Here is a 22,451-nt window from a genome sequence, read left to right on the forward strand (position 1 = left end):
GAATCCGCTACTTCTCAACCAAGTAGCTCCTTAGTTTGCCTCAGAAGGGCTGACTAAACCCCGCTTGCCAACAGCGCTCGGCATATCGGATAGTCACCCATCCAATCTCGACAGCGCTTAACTCCCGTGATCTGACAGGAGCCGGTGTCACCACTGCGGCAAGGCCGTTAGCTTGATTTATATCAGGTGTTAACAATTTCTTCTCTTAAAGTACTGTTTTCCGTGCTATTGTCAGTCATCCTCTACTTAAGCCATTATCAGTTAACTTGCTGCCTAAATAGAAAAACTCATTTACTACATTTAGCGTCTCATTTTCTAACATAATTCCTTCAGCATCACATAATTTAATACGACTATACGGCGTTACTTTTGTTTTAAATTTGTTAATGTTCATCTTACGAAATCCTTTCAAGACATTATCAGTTTGTTCAGTTGCTTTACTAGTAATTCGCTGCCTCTGACAGAGTTACAGTATAGTCGGCAAATCTCAAACATTTTATTTCTTCTTCCTGAATTTTATTCTCGTTCTACATTTCTCCTGGGATTCTTTTATAGCTCGCTCAATGTACTTACTAAATAACATAGGAGCTAAGCCACAACCCGATGTGACAAATGGTTCAAATGGCTCTGAGCACTATAGGACTGAACATCTGTGGTCATCAGTCCCCTAGAACGTAGAACTACTTAAACCTAACTAACCTAAGGACATCACACACATCCATGCCCGAGGCAGGATTCGAACCTGCGACCGTAGCGGTCACGCGGTTCCAGACTGAAGCGCCCAGAACCGCACGGCCACACCGGCCGGCTACCCGATGTGTCACTCTGCTCCCAACCACTGCTGCCCTTTCATGTCCTTCGACTTCTAGCGCTGTATTCCGGTGTCAACGCGCGTATAAATAACCTACTGCCCTCAGAACTCCAAAGATGTATTCTAGTCAACATTGTTAAAGGCTGCCTGTAAATACGCAAATACTGTAAACGTATGTTTACCTTTCTATAAACTTTGTTAGATAAGTCGTAGGTTTAGCACTGCGTCGCGTATTCCTACGTTTCTCTGTAAACCAAACTGATCTTCCTAGAGGTCGGCTTCCACCAATTTATTCATTCTTGTATGTAAATAATTCGTTCAGTATTTTAAAAGCATGACTTATTAAACTGATAGTTTGGTAGTATTCAAATATGTCAGCACCTGTCTTCTTTGGAATTGGAATTATTACACTCTCTTAGATGTTTGAGGGTATTTATCCTTTCCGATATATCTTGCACGCCAGGTGTAATAGTCCCCTCAGCGATTTCGGTAACAGCGTGCGCAGGCACCCACTGCAGGGGGAACAGTTACTGTTAGAGATCAAATTGTGGAGCACAATATCTCAAGAAATTTTGTAGCCGACTGCCACATGTTACACGTATATGGGTGTGAAGCATGGCCGCTGACTACCGAATTCCCTAGTATGTTCGCATCTGACAAGCAAAACATGTCAACAATTTAAGTTGTATTCGACCTGTGGCTGCTCCATAATTTGATTTCACTAATTCTGAGGGGTGTCGTTAACGCCACGGGCAGTGTTTCTACGTAACTTTTCGTAGTATCGTTTCTCCTACCTCGTCACCATCTACTCATTAATCACGAAAATGAGACAAAAGCTTTGCGCAGCCAAAATACGCTAAGCCATCTACAAGCAGGGATGAAGCCAGCAGAATGATCACCAGCGGAACACAAGTTGGACTGGGCCACATGGAGATCGGTGAAACGTTTAAGAGCGGTCACTGAAAAATCCGAGGACAGCGTACTGAATTGGGGATACCTACAAAGGTCAAAACTGTGCGAATCGGGAGAAGCACAGTCAACTAAAAAACATCCGTGTCAGTGTTTACGTTGCCCTCATTCTTGCACCGAGGAGGATTTGTTCAAAGTACAAGAAAATGTCGTGGCAGTTGTACGTTACTGAGCAATGATCGTTCGATTTAAAGCTGTATGAGTGTACATGTATCAATTTCGTCTGTTTCGTTACCTGAAATTGGAACTTTATAGAATTCTGTGTGTATGCTGCTAACTCAAGTAAATAAATAAATCTTCATCTGCTTCCTTTTCAATTTCTACAAGACTGCCTTCAAGTTCAATATGTCCTATAAATGTTCGACAGGATCCATGCCGTGCGATCTGAGTGGCCAAATGTTTCGCTCGAATTGTCCAGAATATTCCTCAGACCAATCTAGAACAACAGTAGACCGGAGACATGGAGCATCATTGTTTGGAAACTTGGAGTCCATGAATGGCTACAAATCATCTCCAGGTAGCCCAGCATAACCAGTCAACGACCGGTTCAGTCGGACCATAGGACCAAGCCCATTCCATGTAAATACAGTCCACACTATTGTGGAGCCACAACCAGCTTGGGCGCTGCCTTGTTGACATCTTGGGTCAACGGTTTCGTAGGGTTTTAACCCTACTCGTGCATTATCATTAGCTCTTACCAACTGAAATCCGTATTCATCTGACCAGGCTATGGTTTTCTAGTCGTCTAGGGTCCAACCGATATGGTCACGAGCCCTGCAGAAGCGCTGCAGGTGATGTCGCGCTGCTAGCAGAGGGACTCGCGCCCGACGTTCGCTACCATATCCTATTAACGCCGAATTTCACCACACTGTCGTAATGGATGCGTTCATCGCACGTCCGACATTGATTCTGCGGTTATTTCACTTCGCGTTACTTCTGTGTTACAGTGAAAAATCTATGCAAATGCCACTGGTACCTGTTGTTAAGCGAAGGCAATCGACTACTGCGTTGTCCGTGGTGAGAGGTAATGCATGAAATTTGGTATTATGGCACACTCTTGACGCTGTTGGTCTTGGAATATTGGATTCCCTAACGATTTCCGAAATCGAATGTCCCATTCATCTAACTCTAACTACCATCCTGTGTTCAGTGTCTGTTAATTCCCACTGTGCTATAAGCGTGTCACGTGTGAGAACCAAAGAGGTCATGTTTAATGAAATTAAACTAAATTTAAAAAATAAACAGTTAATGAAATGATTTTGCTTTCAAATGTTACCTTTTTTAAATTGTTTTTGTTATTTGCTCTCTCTTTCTTTCTGTACGTACGAACTTTGTTGCAGAACCTCTTATTTACGTATGGTAATAAAAATTCATTTAGGCAGAATTAAGTACATTTAAAATTACGTGAACTTAGTCAACCCTCTCATGCTGATAAATTCATATTAACTGATTAAGAATATTTAGTTGCAAATTAAATCTTTTCATTAACTGTTTATTTTTTTAATTTAATTTAATTTCATCAAATTGGCGCCCAATAACGCGGGGCTCGAATATGCAGTGGCCACAAAATACCCATGAGATAACTAGGGAATTATTGTAGTCGAACTTTGTTGGAGAACAATTAATAATTTTTTCATGTATTGTATGTATTGCCTAACCAATATTGTGTGGTAATACCTGTATATGATTTTTTACATGAGAACACTATATACCCAGAGACAAGCTGAAGAAGAGAGCTCATTATATCAAAAAATTAACTACCTACGACAATACCAGGGGGCAGCTACACCCAAGATAGATCACCAAAAGGTAAAGCTACAGTGTAGTTGTCCTGTGGGTAGTAAAGTAGCCTCAGTGCAGTGTTCTCGGATCATTAGTGGTGTGCTTGTTGTTAGTGTTCTTTTTTTTAAAATAACAGGACATTTGAGTAGTTAGTCATCGTAGTATATGATAAGTGTGTTTCAACAAATGACCATTTCTTGTGTGATTATGTCAGTGAAACTTGAGTGTTAGGATATTTAGTTCAGATTTTGTTTCTTTTGTTGACTATGGTTTGATTGCGTAGTCAGAAAGATATAAACATGGATAATGAACAGCAGTTAGCAAGCAGTGATACCGAGTTAGAAAGTGGGGCACAAAGTAATGTTAGTGGCGTAGTTCAGGAAGTACAATGTGAGAATCTGGGGGCAGGTGGGCAAGAAATATTGCCACTGCCAGCCAGTGATTAAGTTGAAAGTGGAAATACTGTGCCACCTACAAGCACTAGACACGGACCAGAGAGTGGTGAGATGTCAGAAGTGCAATCATTAAGAGTTATGTTCGAGCGCATGCTCAATTTCCAAGCTACGTTTGTGCATGAACAAGCAGAGCGTGACCAGAGATTGGAGATTGTTAGTTTGAGACAAAACTATGAAACCATACCCAAAGCGGTGCAAGAACTGAGCGAAAGAGTAGATAATATCCAAGTGGCTAACGCCAGTATCGTGGGTGAAATCAGTGAACGGGCTAAAAGGATGGAACATTTAAAAATTGACACAAGTCAAGTAATTGAGCAGAAAATGTCCGAACAAGTGAACAAAATTGAAAACCAATTTATAAAAAAAATAGACGAGAAGGTGCACGCCGCAATTGAGGCCAAAGACGTGGGCTCCAATGCGGAACTGCAGGTCCTAAAAAGGGCGATGCACACTGCAGCAAGCTGCTTTCCAGCTCTGCTGCACGGCGACGCACAGGCGTGTCACGCCAGCTAGGTCCAACAATGATAGGCATATAAATATAGCAGTGAAAAATTGCGACTGCGAGACAGAACAGGCAACCAATGTTAGCAAAACAAAGAAATGTCACTCCAAAATAGTGATTGAAGAAAGCCTGATTATAAACCGACAGTTTCAGATCTTTACAACGGAGAAGAAATCTGTTCGCCCTGTAGTATTTATCAAGGGATTTAGAAACATTTTGCTAGCGTTTGGAGTCATACACAGAAAATACAGTTCGTTATGTCTTACATACAAGGAGATGCTGCATTATGGGCAACCGAAGCTGCTGACAGTTGCGACACATATGAGCAATTTGAAAAGGCATTCTTGGCCAAATATTGGTCAACATGTATTCAGGAGAGATTACGGAAAGAGGTATATAATCCGGAGCCGTATTCTCCACGATTAGGCAATTTGCGAAAATATTTTGAGAAATACGTTAATAAGACCCTTTACTGGGACGAGCAGATTTCATCCCGGAATTTGATCAGACTTTTTAAATCACACTTGCCGATACACGTAAAGGAAAAACTTAAACACGTACCGGAGAACGACATGGAACATTTCTTGTCTGTTCTGGACTCAATTGACCTGTTTCAGGAGGATGTTAGGCAGCCTCTGAACAGGCTAGAAGTAATGGAAACGGTTACAGAAATGGTCGAAATGACACGCCTCCACCAAACAATGGAATCGGCGAAGGTAACAATAGGAGACAAGATTATCTACAAAACGGGAATAGAGGTAGAGACCGGAACGGCAATAGACCGCCGGTGAATAACGACCGGAAAAGGAGGTCCGATGACCGATATGAAACAGGCCCACCAAGCAATAGTAGATGGAAATATGCCAGGGGGCCGTGGAACACTAATACCCATAACGATGCAAACCGAACTAGGCCACAGAACCAGGGGCCCAGTCCGGACCGGCAAAACAGTGAAAGATATGACAAAAACCGACCGCTACCACATAATGCGCCAATTGCGCAACGTGGCGGCCGACGCAACACAACTTACACATAGTGGAGATCAGCGACACAGAGCAGCCACACCCATCCACCAGTAATACTCCAACAAACTAGATTCAGGCGAGATACGCTCTCCATCGTCGGCTGAGGTTTGGAGTGAGAGCAGCCCGACACAGAACAAAACATCGAGAATCTGTATCCTCAGGTATAATGACGGGGTACAGATGGGACATGAATTAATAACTGAACCACCCAGCCGGGCGAAGTGGCCGTGCGGTTAAAGGCGCTGCAGTCTGGAACCGCAAGACCGCTACGGTCGCAGGTTCGAATCCTGCCTCGGGCATGGATGTTTGTGATGTCCTTAGGTTGGTTAGGTTTAACTAGTTCTAAGTTCTAGGGGACTAATGACCTCAGCAGTTGAGTCCCATAGTGCTCAGAGCCATTTTTTTGAACCACCCACGTGCATAAAGGAGCATAAAGACGAAGTACAAGCGATAATAGAGATCAAAATTAACAATATTGATGTGCAAGCATTCGTAGATACAGGTGCTATTGTCAGTGTCATGAGTATGGACTTATTCAGAGTACTGGGGAAACAAAAGCGCATGCTGACTTTTCCTGTGAACAATTGCAAAGTCACTGGAGCCATCAGTGCACAGCGACAAATAATTAATCTCCAAGTGCGGGTAGAGATGTATATAGGGGGAGAAGCCATAGCGTGCTCATTCCTGGTAGTAAAGGGTTTAAAGGTAGCCTGCATTTTGGGGGTAGATTTTTTGAGAGAAAGGGACGCAGTAATCGACCTTTCTCGGGGAAAATGAAGTTTGATGAACGCGGATAGGAGGATAGAATTGTCCATGCTCAGATCTGAAGAGGTACCTGTGCCTAATTGTAATGCTATTAATATAAAATGTAGGAATCAGTGGATACTACATTTAGACAATCATTCTCTAGGACAAAATCTCTATAATCCAGACGTACAAAGTGATCAATTAAAAGCAAATGTGGACGCACTTGTGAACAAAGTATCACAGTCCGAAAATTTGAACTCAATGCAACAGCAGGATTTGGTACAGTTATTATCTAACTATGGAAATGTATTTTCAGAACGAACAGGAATTGTTAAGGGATATCAATACAATATCGAGGTGAAGCCTCACAAAACCTACTGTCGAGCCTCATACTCCATTCCTTAGTCCAAGAAGGAAATAGTAGCTGTCTCTTAGCAGATCCCCACTCAGGGAGAGTACGGGGACTGTATCCGCGTAAGGATGTGAAAATATTCCTACAGTAAATGAGTAATAGTCCTATGTATTATGTGTAAAAAGGTACGCCATTCTTTTGAAAATGAATGAACATTAATGATGTGTGATCTGTAGAGATAATGTACTAGTGTAGAAGTATTTAGTTATACCTGATTAGTGCAATTATTTGTAGTGTTAAAATTGTGACAGAGATCAGTCAGGAGGAACATTTTAGTAGTGATTAGTTTGTGTACTGCATAATATTCTATATGTGGGTCAAACTTGAAATATTTCTTGGTACAATCTGTTATATATATATATATATATATATATATATATATATATATATATATGTGTGTGTGTGTGTGTGTGTGTGTGTGTGTGTGTGTGTGTGTGTGTGTGTAGCTGTCAGATTGACAGATTCGAACCCAGAATAATATCAGTAATATGAGACCCTGAGAACTTTATTTTCAAACCAGTGTTATCAAAGAGAATAATGCACCCAGTAGTGACCCGAGGGCACCATGGGAGGCAAACTTATTGCAAATTTAAGGAACGCAAAGTCACGCACAAAGAAGCTTCAATTGAAGCATGTGCAGATCCAATCAGTTAAAAGAGCTAGCCTGATACAGTCCAAGTCAATTTTAGCCTGCAGAGACTACACTGTAGTTACGTAGGACCTTGCAAGTAAAGTGAGACATAATTTCAAAGCAGTTATTGAACAATATGCCTGAATCCGGCTGGAATGCACAAATAAAATCTACTCGAACATAAATATAGATGATTTTTGGGCAAACTAAGACGAAATTTTAATATTTGTTACCATGTACGCAATTATCACACACCTTGGTAAAGATCGAACAAAGAAGTTACGAATGTGCTGTTGCAAAAAATTCACAACGGACATTGTAACTGAAAAAACTTAAACAAAAGTGTAGTATTGTGTGGCAGAGACAGACAGTGACTGTTAAACCTGCAGCAATACGTCACGAGGTTGTTTTGAACAAGCAATAAGAAACTGTATCATCGCCGTGTGTGCAAGTGGACAAGGAACTAGCACGACACGAACAATGAACCGATAACAGACGGTGGACCAAGTTAGTGTCAAACTATAACTCTTTGTGTGTCAAGGGACGCCAGAAAAGCGCATTGACTACAGAGATACATTTTGTCCTAAGGTGAAAACTTGCGTGTGACTAATGACAAGTCATGACATGGTGAAAAAATATTGTGTGCCCATAAAACGTGTTACTATGACAACGAAACATTGTGCAAACCAGACTAGTGAAGGCCTACTGAATAATAACTGCCAATAACTGTGTGCGTTCTTTCCCACAGCAGGAAAAATGCCCATAAGGATAGTACACTGTTTGTGAACTTGTTGCATGTTTGCTGGAGCACTGCAAGAAGATGTCTGACGGGCGAGCTGACACACAACGCGCATCCGGCTACATCAGCCATGCAGCGACCGCAGACAGCCACACGCCTCTCCGCGCCGTAGCTGTCAACACCGGGGGCGGTGACCTACACGGAGCCGACGCGCCGCGCCGAGCGCCGCTCAACAATCACTCCGCACTGCTCACCAACTACAACATTACTGACATATTCCAAAATATTTACACAAACTACATAACATGTCAATGGACTCGATTTTTGATAAACAGTGAACATTTGTTATATATACCCGTAAATTGACGAGAGAAAATGAACACTAACAAGATTTGTAACATGTAGGTAGTGGGAACATTAAGTGACGTTGTGCTATATGATTTCAAAAAACTAAGTGATATATCCTAGGACAAGTGACCTTGCAGTATATCGCAAAAATGATAATTACGAGTTGTTAATCACACACAACAAACTTTCGTTGAACTGTATGTGACTGTGATATTATGTAACCGTTGATGACAAAATGCTAAATCAATTCAAAAGAATGACTGTTTAAGAGACAAGATTAATCATGAACCAACTGGGATGGCTGGGCTCCAGCACAGTTTTGCCCAGGTTTCCTGTCTGCCGTTGCCCAAATGGGGGAGCCACCAACGTATATAACCCTGGGACTAATTAAAAGAGCCATTCCATAAAAAAATACAGAATTGTAAAGAACGTTACTGGCACCGTTGTGTCAAAGTATAGAAACTCTTTGCCAAATGCTGCCAGGGGGCAATGTAACGTTCCCTGGCCGCACACACACTATTAATAAACTAAAATTTAATTGTCATATATACACCGCTATGAAGCAATTTGTATATACTGTAATTATTTAACAAAAAATATTATTTAATTTTGTGTAAAGGACATTCGTTATTATTGTAATATTTTCTGTAATAATATTATCGATGTATTTATGATTGTAATATTTCTATACTCATAATGTAATTACGAAATGTGTCAATATCTGCGATAAGAAAAATGCAAAATACAGCCGCAGATTGCAAAGAGACAATAACGGTTGACAGTCGTATAAATAGGAATACATAGTGTGCATTCTTTGTCGTCTTCCTCGAGAGCTGAAAGAGAGAGGAACCTGTGACGTAACATTTTATGAATGGGTAGACGTCATTTGTCTGTATCTAGATTTAGCCGCCCTTAGAGGATAAATTACAAACTAATGTAAGTTGAATTATTGTTGTGGTCTAAATACATTATAGTTTATCATAAATTTTAGCAATTTTTGGCAATGATCGCTGGTGTTGCTGGGCTGTGCCGCGACCGAACGATTTGCAGCGGCGGCACATTTAAAAAATTGTTCCGCTAAGAAAAATTAATCAAACCGTAAATCGGGAGCAGATAAAAATTAGCAGTGAATTAAGAAAATATTTTTCTTTTACAGCGATCCTGAGACTGACGGAATTTATTACTAGTTTCACAATTGTGCATTCATAGGCGGATAGTTAACGTTGAAATTTAACAATTTGTTGGTTCTTTCAAATAACTTAAATGTATAGTGAGGTGTGTTTTATCAATGATAATTAAACGTTCAGGTCGGCGTGGCAATATTTGACCATTTTCTGCTAATAGAGACAGCCTTGTGTTCCATAGCTAACGCCGGGAAAGAATTCAGTAAATATTTAAAAAAAAAAAACCACTGCATTTAGAAAATGTGTGTCAAGGCCGAAATATGTAAAAGATATAATTCTCAACTAAATATTCTTAATCAGTTAATATGAATTTATCAGCATGAGAGGGTTGACTAATATCACGTAATTTTAAATATACTTAATTCTGTCTAAATGAATTTTTATTACCACACGTAAATAAGGGGTCTACAACAAAGTTCGTACGTACTGACAGAAAGAAAGAAAGAGTAAATAACAAAAACAATTTAAAAAAGGTCACATTTGAAAACAAAATCATTTCATTAACTATTTAATTTTTTTTTAAATTTCATTAATTTTTTTTTATAAATTATAATGTATTTAGACCACAACAATAATTCAACTTACATTAGTTTGTAATTTCTCCTCTAACAGCGGCTAAATCTAGATACAGACAAATGAAGTCTACCCATTCATAAAATGCTACGTCACAGGTTGCTCTCTCTCTCAGCTCTCGAGGAAGACGACAAAGAATGCACACTATGTATTCCTATTTATACGACTATCAACCGTTATTGTCTCTTTGCAATCTGCGGCTGTATTTTACATTTTTCATATCGCAGATATTGACACATTTCGTAATTACATTAGGAGTATAGAAATATTACAATCATAAATACATCGATAATATTATTACAGAAAATATTACAATAATAACGAATGTCCTTTACACAAAATTAAATAATATTTTTTGTTAAATAATTACAGTATATACAAATTGCTTCATAGCGGCGTATATATTACAATTAAATTTTAGTTTATTAATAGTGTGTGTGCGGCCAGGGAACGTTACACATGCTATGAAAAGAAATGACACCCCAGACCATCACACCTGGTTATCGAGCCGTATGGCGGACGACTGTCAGTTAGGTACCCAACTGCTGTCCTGGGCATCTCGAGACACGTCTTCACCCTGAAATCTCATTGAGTGGGATTGAGGTCGGAGTCCATTAGGAACTCGGTGCACCATGACCACATAATATTTCAGACAACAGAAACCTCAGCAGTGTCGCACAAATTTAAAACCCCTTTTATTATTGTATTTCGATTTCAATCAGAGAGAGTGATCATCTTCAGTGCAAGACTAGATCCAGTGGACTCATCGAACTTTGTCTGGAAGACCAGCCAAGACGTGTACAGAGACGTCCCGTCCGCTGGCTCGATACCAATATTACTGCCGCCCGCCATATGGCCCGACAACCAGGAACGAAAGTCTGGATGTCACTTCCTTTCATAGCAGGACCTCTGTGGTTGTCATGTGCAGCAATATTAGAGCACAGAGGTACGTCATGATATTCTACGCACTGTTTTGTTACACATTATGACAACCCATCCTGGGGTTAAATTTCAGCAAGATAATGGAAGGCCGCACACGGCGAGACTTTCTGCTGCTTGTCTTCGTGCTTGCCAAACCCCACATCGGCCACCAAAGTCGCTGGATCTCTCCCCGATTGAAACCGTTTGAGTATTATAGGGAGGACCCATAATACTCGAGATTTAGACGATCTAAACCGTAAGTTGCCCAGCATTTGGTACGATATCCCTCAGGAGGACATCCAACAACTCTGTCTATCAATGTTAAGTCCAATAATTGCTTTCCTAAGGGCGAGAGGTGTGCCAAAGTGTTACTGCCTTGTTCAATTTGCAAAGATCTTTCTCTTGAATAAATTATGCCATTTTTCTGAAATCATAATAATTTGTTTGTCTGTAGATGTACATCATCACATCTACCGATGTCTGTCCCATTCGGATAATTCTTTCGTGATGCCCCTGTTTTTTTTCTGTCTTGTGTAATTTCCTCAGTGCTCAGGACTGGGAGCGTGCGAGCAGGTGGAGCATATGGGCAGAGAGAGGGGCAGGACGAGATGCGCTTTTAGAAGACAGAAGGATATGGGTGGAGAGAGGGTTAGAAAGAGATAGACAGAAGCTGAGCGGTTGAGGAGTTGGACAGAGAGAGAGAGAGAGAGAGAGAGAGAGAGAGAGAGAGAGAGAGAGAGGGGGCGGGGGGGGGGGGGGAAGGGGATATGGACTAATAGAAGACTGGAATAAATACATACCCGAGCAACGTCTGGTACTCAGCTAGTGTTAGAATATTTAAAAGGAAGGTAGGGAAATACGAGGTGTAGTGCTTGTATTTTTTTTTTTGTGTTTTTATTAGGATGATATATTCAAATGTCTTACGTCAGATACTTGTTTCATATTGTTAGATTAATGTTTTTTGGGTTAGTAATGAAATGTGGTTATCGGTTTGATGGTTTAAAATCAGTGAAACACTCAATTTCAAATGGTTCAAATGGCTCTAAGCACTATGTGGACTTAACATCTGAGGTCATCAGTCCCCTATAACTTAGAACTACTTAAAACTAACTAACCTAAGGACATCACACACATCCATGCCCGAGGCAGGATTCGAACCTGCGACCGTAGCAGTCGCGCGGTTCCGGACTGCGCGCCTAGAACCGCTAGACCACAAAGGCCGGCCCACTCAGTTTCACTTAGATATATATGTGTAAGAAGGATAAAAGAAAGGAACCGCAAAATCACAGAGCAATATCCCTAATTAGGGTTTGCTGCAGAATCCTTGAACATATTCTCAGTTTGAATATAACAAATTTTCCTGAGACCGAGAAGCTTATGTCCAAGAATAAGCATGGTTTTGGAAGGCATCATTCGTCCGAAGCTCAGCTTGTCCTTTTCTCATATCACATACTGCGAACTAGGGATTAAGGGCAAAAGTCAGGTTCCAGATTTCCTAATATCCGGAAAACATTTGACACGGTGCCTCATTGCAGGCTGTTAACGAACGTGCGAGCGTACGGAATAGGTTCACAGATATGTGAGCGACTCGAGGACTTTATAAGTTATATAACCCAATATCCCGTCCTCGACAGCGAGATCTGATCAGAGACAAGGGTAACGTCAGGACTGTCCCCGTGAAGTGTGATAGGACCGCTGTTGCTCACTATACACATATATTATTTGGCAGCAATCTGCACTTGTTTGCTAATGATGCTGTGGTGTGTGACTGGATGTCGAGGATGAATGAATGGAGAAAGACACAAGATGAATTAGACAACATTTCTAGTTAGTCTGAGGAGTCGCGGCTGTCTCTAAACGTGGAAAAATGTAAGTAAATGCGAATGAGCAGGAAATATGAAATCCGTAGTATTTGGATACAGCAATAGTAGTGTTCTGTTTGACGGAGTGACGTCGTTAAAGTATCTGAGTGTAACGTTACAAAGCAGTATGAAATGGAAGGAGCATGTGAGGACTGTGGTAGAGAAGGCGACTTGGGCTTACTGAGACAATATTAGGAAAAATTTCGTTCATCTGTAAAAGAGACCGCATATAGGACGTTGATAACACCTAGAGTACTGCTTGGATCCGCAGCAGTGCGGATTAAAGGATGATATCGAAACACTTGACAGGCGGGCTGCTAGATTTGTTTCCGATTGGTTCGAACAACACGGAAATGTTACAGAGATTGTTCAGAAACTCAGATGGGAATCTCTGGAGGGAAGGCGACGTTCTTTTCGAGGAACACTACCGACAAAATGTATAGAACTTGCATTTGAAGTTACCTGCCGATCGATTCTACTGTCGCCAACATACATACGCTTAAGGATCACAAATGTAAGGTACAAGAAATCAGGACCCATACGGAAGCATATATACAGTCGTCTTCCCCTCGCTGTAATTGCGAGTGTAACAGACAGGAAATGACTAGTAGTGGTACAGGGTACGTACCTTCCGCCACGCGCCATACGGTTGCTTGCGGAGTACCTGTGAAGATGTAGATAAAGAAAGCCATTTCGTGAAACAGTGAAAAATATTTACGCATAGGAAGTGCTATAGAGGCAAATTGAAATTCTGTTGCGCGTAAGGAAGAAGTGATTTTAACGGAGACAGAAGCAGATACAGGGCACATAAGGGAACATTTCAGTTTAATAATTTGTTGTGTATATCCTGGGGACTTAAATAAGCGGGTAGTCTCATAATTTCAGGAGCGCTCAGGATTGGAAGCGTGTGAGTAGAAATATACGAGTATTTTCTAATTATTCCCACACGCCTCACGATCAGAGAATCGCCACAAGAGCCATAGCCCTAATTCTTTGAGTACCTGACAAACATACAACATAGGAAGGTTTTAACGACAGTAGCAAATAAAAGACGTATTTTTCTGTACTAGTCAACAAAATTCAATCATTTAATACTAAACAGTGGTTCTGCGTGACGTGCTATTTAAAACTGTACTCTTTTGATATATTTTTGAGTTGGTCTTCACCTAAAAATAGTGTTATCCAAAATTCCTATTCGCCATCAACTAATTACACGCAGTGTGCTGTTCTTAAAAAAAAATACACCTCTGCCAGAAATGGCAGTTGTTGATGAAGCCTGGTAATGTCCGGATGTGTCTGCTAACACTGTCATAGACTTTTTAAACGTAGTTTCTGGTAGTCAAGATGTCAGAAATGTATAGGTGCGCTGCTAGCACTCTGTTGGATAAATACAGGGTGTTACAAAAAGGTATGGCCAAACTTTCAGGAAACATTCCTCACACACAAATAAAGAAAAGATGTTATGTGGACATGTGTCCGGAAACGCTTAATTTCCATGTTAGAGCTCATTTTAGTTTCGGCAGTATGTACTGTACTTCCTCGATTCGCCGCCAGTTGGCCCAATTGAAGGCAGGTAATGATGACTTCGGTGCTTGTGTTGCCATGCGACTCATTGCTCTACAGTACTAGCATCAAGCACATCAGTACGTAGCATCAACAGGTTAGTGTTCATCACGAACGTGGTTTTGCAGTCAGTGCAGTGTTTACAAATGCGGAGTTGGCAGATGCCCATTTGATGTATGGATTAGCACGGGGCAATAACCGTGGCCCGGTACGTTTGTATCGAGACAGATTTCCAGAACGAAGGTGTCCCGACCGGAAGACGTTCGAAGCAATTGATCGGCGTCTTAGGGAGAACAATCCACCCTATGACTCGCGACTGGGGAAGACCTAGAACGACGAGGACACCTGCAATGGACGAGGCTATTCTTCGTGCAGTTGACGATAACCCTAATGTCAGCGTCAGAGAAGTTGCTGCTGTACAAGGTAACGTTGACGACGTCACTGTATGGAGAGTGCTACGGGAGAACCAGTTGTTTCCGTACCATGCACAGCGTGTGCAGGCACTATCAGCAGCTGACTGGCCTCCACGGGTACACTTCTGCGAATGGTTCATCCAACAATGTGTCAATCCTCATTTCAGTGCATATGTTCTCTTTACGGATGAGGCTTCATTCCAACGTGATCAAATTGTAAATTTTCACATTCAACATGTGTGGGCTGACGAGAATCCACACGCAATTGTGCAATCACGTCATCAACACAGATTGTCTGTGAACGTTTGGGCAGGCATTGTTGGTGATGTCTTGATTGGGCCCCATGTTCTTCCACCTACGCTCAATGGAGCACGTTATCATGATTTCATACGGGATACTCTACCTGTGCTGCTAGACCAAGCACCTTTACAAGTACGACACATGCGGTTCACGCACGATGGAGCTCCTGCACATTCCAGTCGAAGTGTTCGTACGCTTCTCAACAACAGATTCGGTGACCGATGGATTGGTAGAGGCGGACCAATTCCATGGCCTCCACGCTCTCCTGACCTCAACCCTCTTGACTTTCATTTATGGGGGCATTAGAAAGCTCTTGTCTACGCAACCCCGGTACCAAATGTAGAGACTCTTCGTGCTCGTATTGTGGACGGCTGTGATACAATACGCGATTCTCCAGGGCTGCATCAGCGCATCAGGGATTCCATGCGACGGAGGGTGGATGCATGTATCCTCGCTAACGGAGGACATTTTGAACATTTCCTGTAACAAAGTGTTTTAAGTCACGCTGCTACGTTCTCTTGCTGTGTGTTTCCATTCCATGATTAATGTGATTTGAAGAGAAGTAATAAAATGAGCTCTAACATGGAAAGTAAGCGTTTCCGGGCACATGTCCACATAATATATTTTCTTTCTTTGTGTGTGAGGAATGTTTCCTAAAAGTTTGGCCGTACCTTTTTGTAACACCCTGTATTTCCCGATTTTCTTGCCGTTTCAGACTTATTTGTCTACTTAGGTTTTAAATGACTTCCTCTGTCTTCATTGTCAGGAACCAGCTGCTGTACTAACAGGCCGAATAATACTTTTGTATAGAGTTGGTCGACCTATGTCAATGAAACGTCACCAGGTCACCTAACTTCCATAAGTTACCAGACGTGATATCAAACTCTGTGATGGGGAAACATTTGTAGTGATGCTGATTGTGTTAGATGGCAGATGGATAACTCCGCTAAATTCCCTGTAGAAGTTCCGCGTTTAAGTCCACTACTTAGGAGAGCGTAGGGAGGGGGTGGGGGGGAGTCGTAACTGTTGACCCGGTTAAAGTTGGTGACGCTTATTCTGATGCGGGCTGGAAACGGGCGATCGATGTTGAAGGGCTGTAGAGAAATAAGCTATTTACCATCTGTCAGAATCAATATTACTACTGACATTCCGCCACCACAGGGATCGGCACAATCTCTAGTAGCATATGGGGATTTCCTGTCTCCGTGACGTCGCCATGGCGTAATTCTGCCAATTAGATACGGAAGTGGTACACAACATGTTAGTACGACAGTTAACTCCTGACGGTGACAGAGGAATTCGTTGAAAGCTTGAGCACACAAACAGATCTTACGCGACACGGAAACCGAGAAACATTTAAGCACCGACTTTATTAATTTGATCGGAAATGTTGTACGCTAAGCACGTCGTCTTATGGGGTGTGGTGGAGGATACTTTGTGTATCACCGCAACTTCCTCCCTTTCCCGTTCCATTTGTGTGAAAGATGCGGAAAATACGACTGTTAGTATATCTCTTTGCGTGCTCGAAATCAATCGTGCCTTCATGCTCTTTTCACGTAATATACGAGTACGACGCAGAAAGAAATTTATTGCTCGACTCTTTTAGGAACGTACGCTCTGTAATTTTAACAAAAAATTATATCCTGGTGTATAAACCTTCTCTTGTAGGTCTGCCGCTGAAGTTGGTCACCTCCTCGATGCTGTCAGACTTAATAGACCAACCTGCGAATTAAAGGACTGCTCTTCGTGGGATCATCTCCATTTGATTTGTCAATCTGATCTCGTAAGGACCCCAGACTGACGAGAAGTAGTCAAGCATAGGTCAAATAAGTGTTCTGTAAGCTACCTCCTTAATGGGAGGACTACACTTCCCAAGGATCCTACTAATGAGTGTTAGTCGGTAATCTGCTCTTCCTACGATTGATTAAATGTTGTCGTTTCAGTTTATATCACTCCATCGCCGTAATGCTAGTTAGTTAATGAATGAGTGATCCTCATTCCTGTGATAGTACAATAGTGGAGCGTTCCCCCTAATTATGATCAGCACGATGCATTTCTTTACGTCGAGGGCAACTGCGAACCTTCTGCCAAGCTCACATCCTCTGCATGTTTTCCAGCATTTCCCAGCAACTTCATGACGTGTTCATGCCTCTGTGTACAAGAACATCAGCCGCGAACGGTCTCACGGAGCTTCTGACATCTGCTAGCTTATTTGTGCATAAGGTGAGCAGTAATTGTTGTATAACACCGCCACGGGGTATGCCCGAAGTCACTTTTACGTCTGCGGATTCCTCTTCATTAAGAATAACATGCCGTATTCTGTACTTCTGTACTCTTCATTACCATCACATAGCTGATCTGATATTCCGTACTCTAGTATTTTGATCATGAGGCGGCTGTTTGGAACTGTATGCAATAGCTGTCAGAAATTAATGAATGCTACATCGACCAGGTTGTCAGGTATATACTCTCTTTGAGCATTGTGGATGAACAAAGCGAACTGCGTCGTGCTAAATCCAAGTTCTCAAGGGCAGTGTTGTTTGTTTACGAAATAAACGTATCTAGAGAAATAATTGTGGGTTTATTTTCATGAAGCACATAACATCCAACAACTGATTAATTTTTCATACCGTGAATTCTGACGACATTCAGTTCTGAATAACGGTAACGGGCACATTATAAGTTTTTTGTGTAGATAGACATTACTCTATTCCTGACTTTGGAATATAAACAGAAAAGGTTTTGGAACTGTCCTGTAACGAGCCACTTCCCATCGGCCGTAAGCTTTGCAGTTGCTCGCTGGAGTAACCCGTCTCCAGCGGCAGGATGGAACCCAGCAATTCCCGCCCCGTTCCCCTCTTTTTAACGCTCGCACTGTGTCGGATGGGATGGGAAGGGCCCTTGAGTGTGATGGGCTCTCAGGTTGGCACTTGTGAAACAAAACGCTTCACTTCACCTTCCATTTGGCGCGGCCTTCTTTACTGTCTGCCGACCAGTGCTGCCTTTCATCTGGCTGCTCAAATAATGTTGTGAACTCTGTGACAGGCGACGAATGTGGTCTCTTAAAACAATTAATTGCTCGTCAGTATCGTTTATCATCACTTAAAATACGTATTGACAGACACCATGAAAATAATCTGGCTGTCACCCATTGCAGCTTAATTCATTCGCATCACAACTGCCGTCACAAGGCGAGTTTCCATATTCAGGTACAATTCCTATAAATATTTAATTGTTCTCATAAACCTGAAGCAAATTCGATCTCTGTTGAGATAAATGTGACAATCATACGGTAAGTGCGTTCTCGGCCAGTATTTGCTTCTGTAGTGACTTCTGGGCCCATATGCCAGTGTTTCACCTCTCAAAACGACCTCTGTGAACGAGGACGAACCATTGGAATATACTTCCATGAACAGACAACTGCTTCTCAGAACGGGAGTGTCAACGGAACTGTTGCAAAACGTTGTAGTGATAGCTGCAGCAAAATAGACTATTCAAACAAGGCATATCAATACAGAAGTATTTGTGTGGCATGCGTAATTCAACACACCGAATTAATTAAAATATTACCGTTTTTATGTTTATCTGGACCATTTTCTTACGTATTTGGCCTTACAGGCATCGTTTAATTATAACCCTGGTGACGAAAGCTAATTTTCCAAAACTGTCTTTGAATTCACCGAGGTTACGGAAGTCATGAGATACTTCCCAACATCGTGTCGGACCTTCATTTTTCCAGCGTAGAACAGCAACTCGATGTGCCAGGGACTCATCAAGTCTTTGGAATTCCTCTGTAGAAATACTGAGCCATGCCGCATCTACAGCCATCCATAAATGCGAATGTGTCGTAGGCCCAGAATTTTGTGCACGAACTGACATTTCGATTATGTCCCACAAATATTCTATGAGACTTTTTGTGGGCGATGTGGGCGGTCATGTCATTCTCTCGGACTGTCCAGAATGTTCTCCAAACCAATCGCGAATAACTGTGGCCCAATGTCAACCGCATATCCATCGTTGTTTTGGATCACGCAAGTCCATGAATGGCTGGAGGTGGTCCCCAAGTAACGCAACATAACAACTTCCCGTCAACTAACCGTTCAGTTTGGCCAGAGAACCCAAACAATTCTATGCTAATACATTCTACACCATTATGGAGCTACCACCATCTTACGCACTACCTTGTTGATAATTTGGGTCTAAGGTTTCGTGGGGTCTTCGCCACATTCCATCCCTACCATCAGCTCTTACCATCTGAAATCGGGACTCAACTGACCAGTCCACGGTTTCCCAGCCGTCTAGGGCCCAACCGATAGGATCACGAGCCCAGGAAAGACGCTGCATGCGATGTCAGGAGGACTTGTGAATCATCCTGTACATATCTTCGACTGTCACAGCCAAACATGTAGAGACGGTCAACTTTACGGCTATAAAATGAAACACACCGCAAAATCGATAATGAAGCTCTCGCTTTATGTCCGTACCTAGAACGAGGTGCTTTGTACTGGAGGTTATTCCAAGCTAGCTGATTCCAGGTAACATATTTACCCCAGACTTACATAATGTGGTCAAAATAGACCCGGCCTGGAGAATATTTCTTGTAAATTAAGACAGACAACAAAACTCACACCTTCCACATCTAGGGTAGGTAAGTTGTCTATCTTAAGGTACGGTTTCATCTCGTCCACTCTATAAGACGCAAAAGGCCAATGAAACCTGTGCACAGCATCAAAGCAAATTTAGTTTACGTACTAGTTTTAAGAATATGAGTGGCGTTTAGAAATTATTACGTAAAGCCATTTATAAGTTCGTGGTAAAATTAATTTAGTACTCAATTTACCTATATACAGATTTTCAGTTCACCCAGTACGTAAAACTATAAGTGTTAAAAGCGCAATACATAACTGTCTATCAGAGACATACGTCAGTTCTTTATTGCTGATCCCATATGCCATTCCAAAAAACGTTCAAATGTGTGTGAAATCTTATGGGACTTAACTGCTAAGGTCATCAGTCCATAAGCTTACACACTACTTGACCTAAATAATCCTAAGGACCAACACACACAGCCATGCCCGAGGGAGGACTCGAACCTCCGCTGGGATCAGCCGCACAGTCCAGGACTGTAGCGCCTTAGACCTATGCTATTCCCTTTACGCTGTTACTCTAAGGACGAAACTTCCTCAGGACTCTCACCAGATGACCCAGCAACGCCGAAAACAGCGGATTCTATACTGACATCCGGAACAATTTGAGGGAGGGAACCTGGGGTCGGAGAAGCCAACATAACGAGATATGGAAGGGAACTTGTGTACCGCTTTGTCTAGCATTACTGTTCTCCAGCTTATTCATAACTACCATGCATACACGTTCAAACGAGCTGTGCTGTTCATTTACATGTACATTCTTCAGTTCCTTCAAGGAAAGAAGTAGGAAGAACGTGCTTTCTAGCAAATCATGATGCTAGTTTTTTTTTTTTTTTTTGTTTTTTGTTTTACGTTACTTGTCCATAAGGTGTCTCTGTTGTATCGTGTTTACTTTGTCCCATGATATAAAGTCCCATGGCTCAACGACAGACCCATTCATTACTCAATGCTATTCAGAGACGTACAGTACAATACGATGCAGCAGTACTGCTACAGTTCCACAGAACTCATTGACATGTAGCTTGTGTGTAGGGAAGCACATAACAATGTTCTCGCAGCTGAAAGGCAGTACAGGGGACGATCTCCTAACAGGCATCATTCGTCACGAAGAGTGTTCATTTCTCTCGATCGACGAATGCGAGAGACTGGTTGCCTGGAAAGTAAAAACAAGCGACATGGCAACGTGAGGACCGATCGTACACATGATTTGGAAGAGGAGGTGACGCGACCTGTTACTGTGGATCCCCCTACAAGTACTCGTCGTATTGCACGTGAAACGGGCTCTGCACATATTACAGTAAGGCGAGTACCCCACGAACAACAATTACACTCATCTCAACCGCAACGAGTCCATGCAATGTTTGTAATTGACTTTGCACAAAAGGTCGCATTGTGTCAGTGGTTGTTGCAGCATTCATTGATCGACGAGATATCCTCCAAATCGCACTGTTTACCGACGAGGGCTCATTTAATCGTGATGGTATTTCGGACAGTAGAAGTAGCCTTGTGTAGGATGAAGGAAGCCTTCACGCTGTAGTAGAGTCACACCATAAAGTACGTTTGGCTGTAAATATTGTAGGAGACGAACCTACTGGACCACATCTTCTGCCTGGCCGTCTGAATGGCCACCTGTATTTGAGGTTCGTGCAAAGTGTTCTACCCGAGTCTTTGGAGAACGTACCCTCGCCTGTTCGTGAGAGCATGTTGACACAGCCTCACTGAAGTGTGAATGTCTGCAACCACATAAATGCTGTATTTCCTGGTCACTGGATTGGAAGTGATGATCCTCTTCATGTTCTGCGAGGTCACCTGACCTGAATCCCCTTGACTATTTCCTATGGGGATGTCAAAAGTCACTTGTGTATGAGATCCGAGTAGATACGGAGATGGAATTACTTGCCAGAATAGTAGATGCCTGGGATGTGATTCGAAACTCACCAGGGATACTCGTTAGAGTGCGTCAGAATCTTAGTCGACAATGTCACGCTTGTATTGAGGTAAATGGCAATCACTTTCAGCACATTTTTTAAGATGCGATACAAATGGTATGTCAGTTGTGTCAGTGATGTTGTTTGGAGTTAACCGTTACTACTGTAAATAGAAAAGTATACAGTAATGCGTTTTATTCCTATTACCTCCTTAAGCTGGCTTCTGCGACCCCAGGTTCCCTACCTCAGACTGTTCAGCGGTGCATCCCCTAAGGCTTGATAAATTCTTGCACTCTCTTACAGAAACACGACGTATGTTTCATCCTTACCATATCATGTTTTTGCTACGTGGTATTCCATGCATGTATTGCGTTTATTTGAAATTTCTCTGTTCGTTCCTAGGTTACACTTATGTACGACTTTTACTCTCCTTCATCGACACCCATATCTGACAGTACAACTTGTTTCCTAGTCATACATTACCATCACTGCGAAGACTACGCGTTAAATAGCATCAGTGACTACAAATAAACCGAAAATTTTGGATTCTTTATTAATATCGACAGTTTTCGATACTCATTGAACAACCAAAGAAACTGGTATAGCTGCCTAATATCGTGTAGGGCCCCCGCGAGCACGC

Source organism: Schistocerca serialis, chromosome 5 (genome assembly GCF_023864345.2).
Source record: "Schistocerca serialis cubense isolate TAMUIC-IGC-003099 chromosome 5, iqSchSeri2.2, whole genome shotgun sequence".
In the NCBI taxonomy this organism is placed as follows: Eukaryota; Metazoa; Arthropoda; class Insecta; order Orthoptera; family Acrididae; genus Schistocerca; species Schistocerca serialis.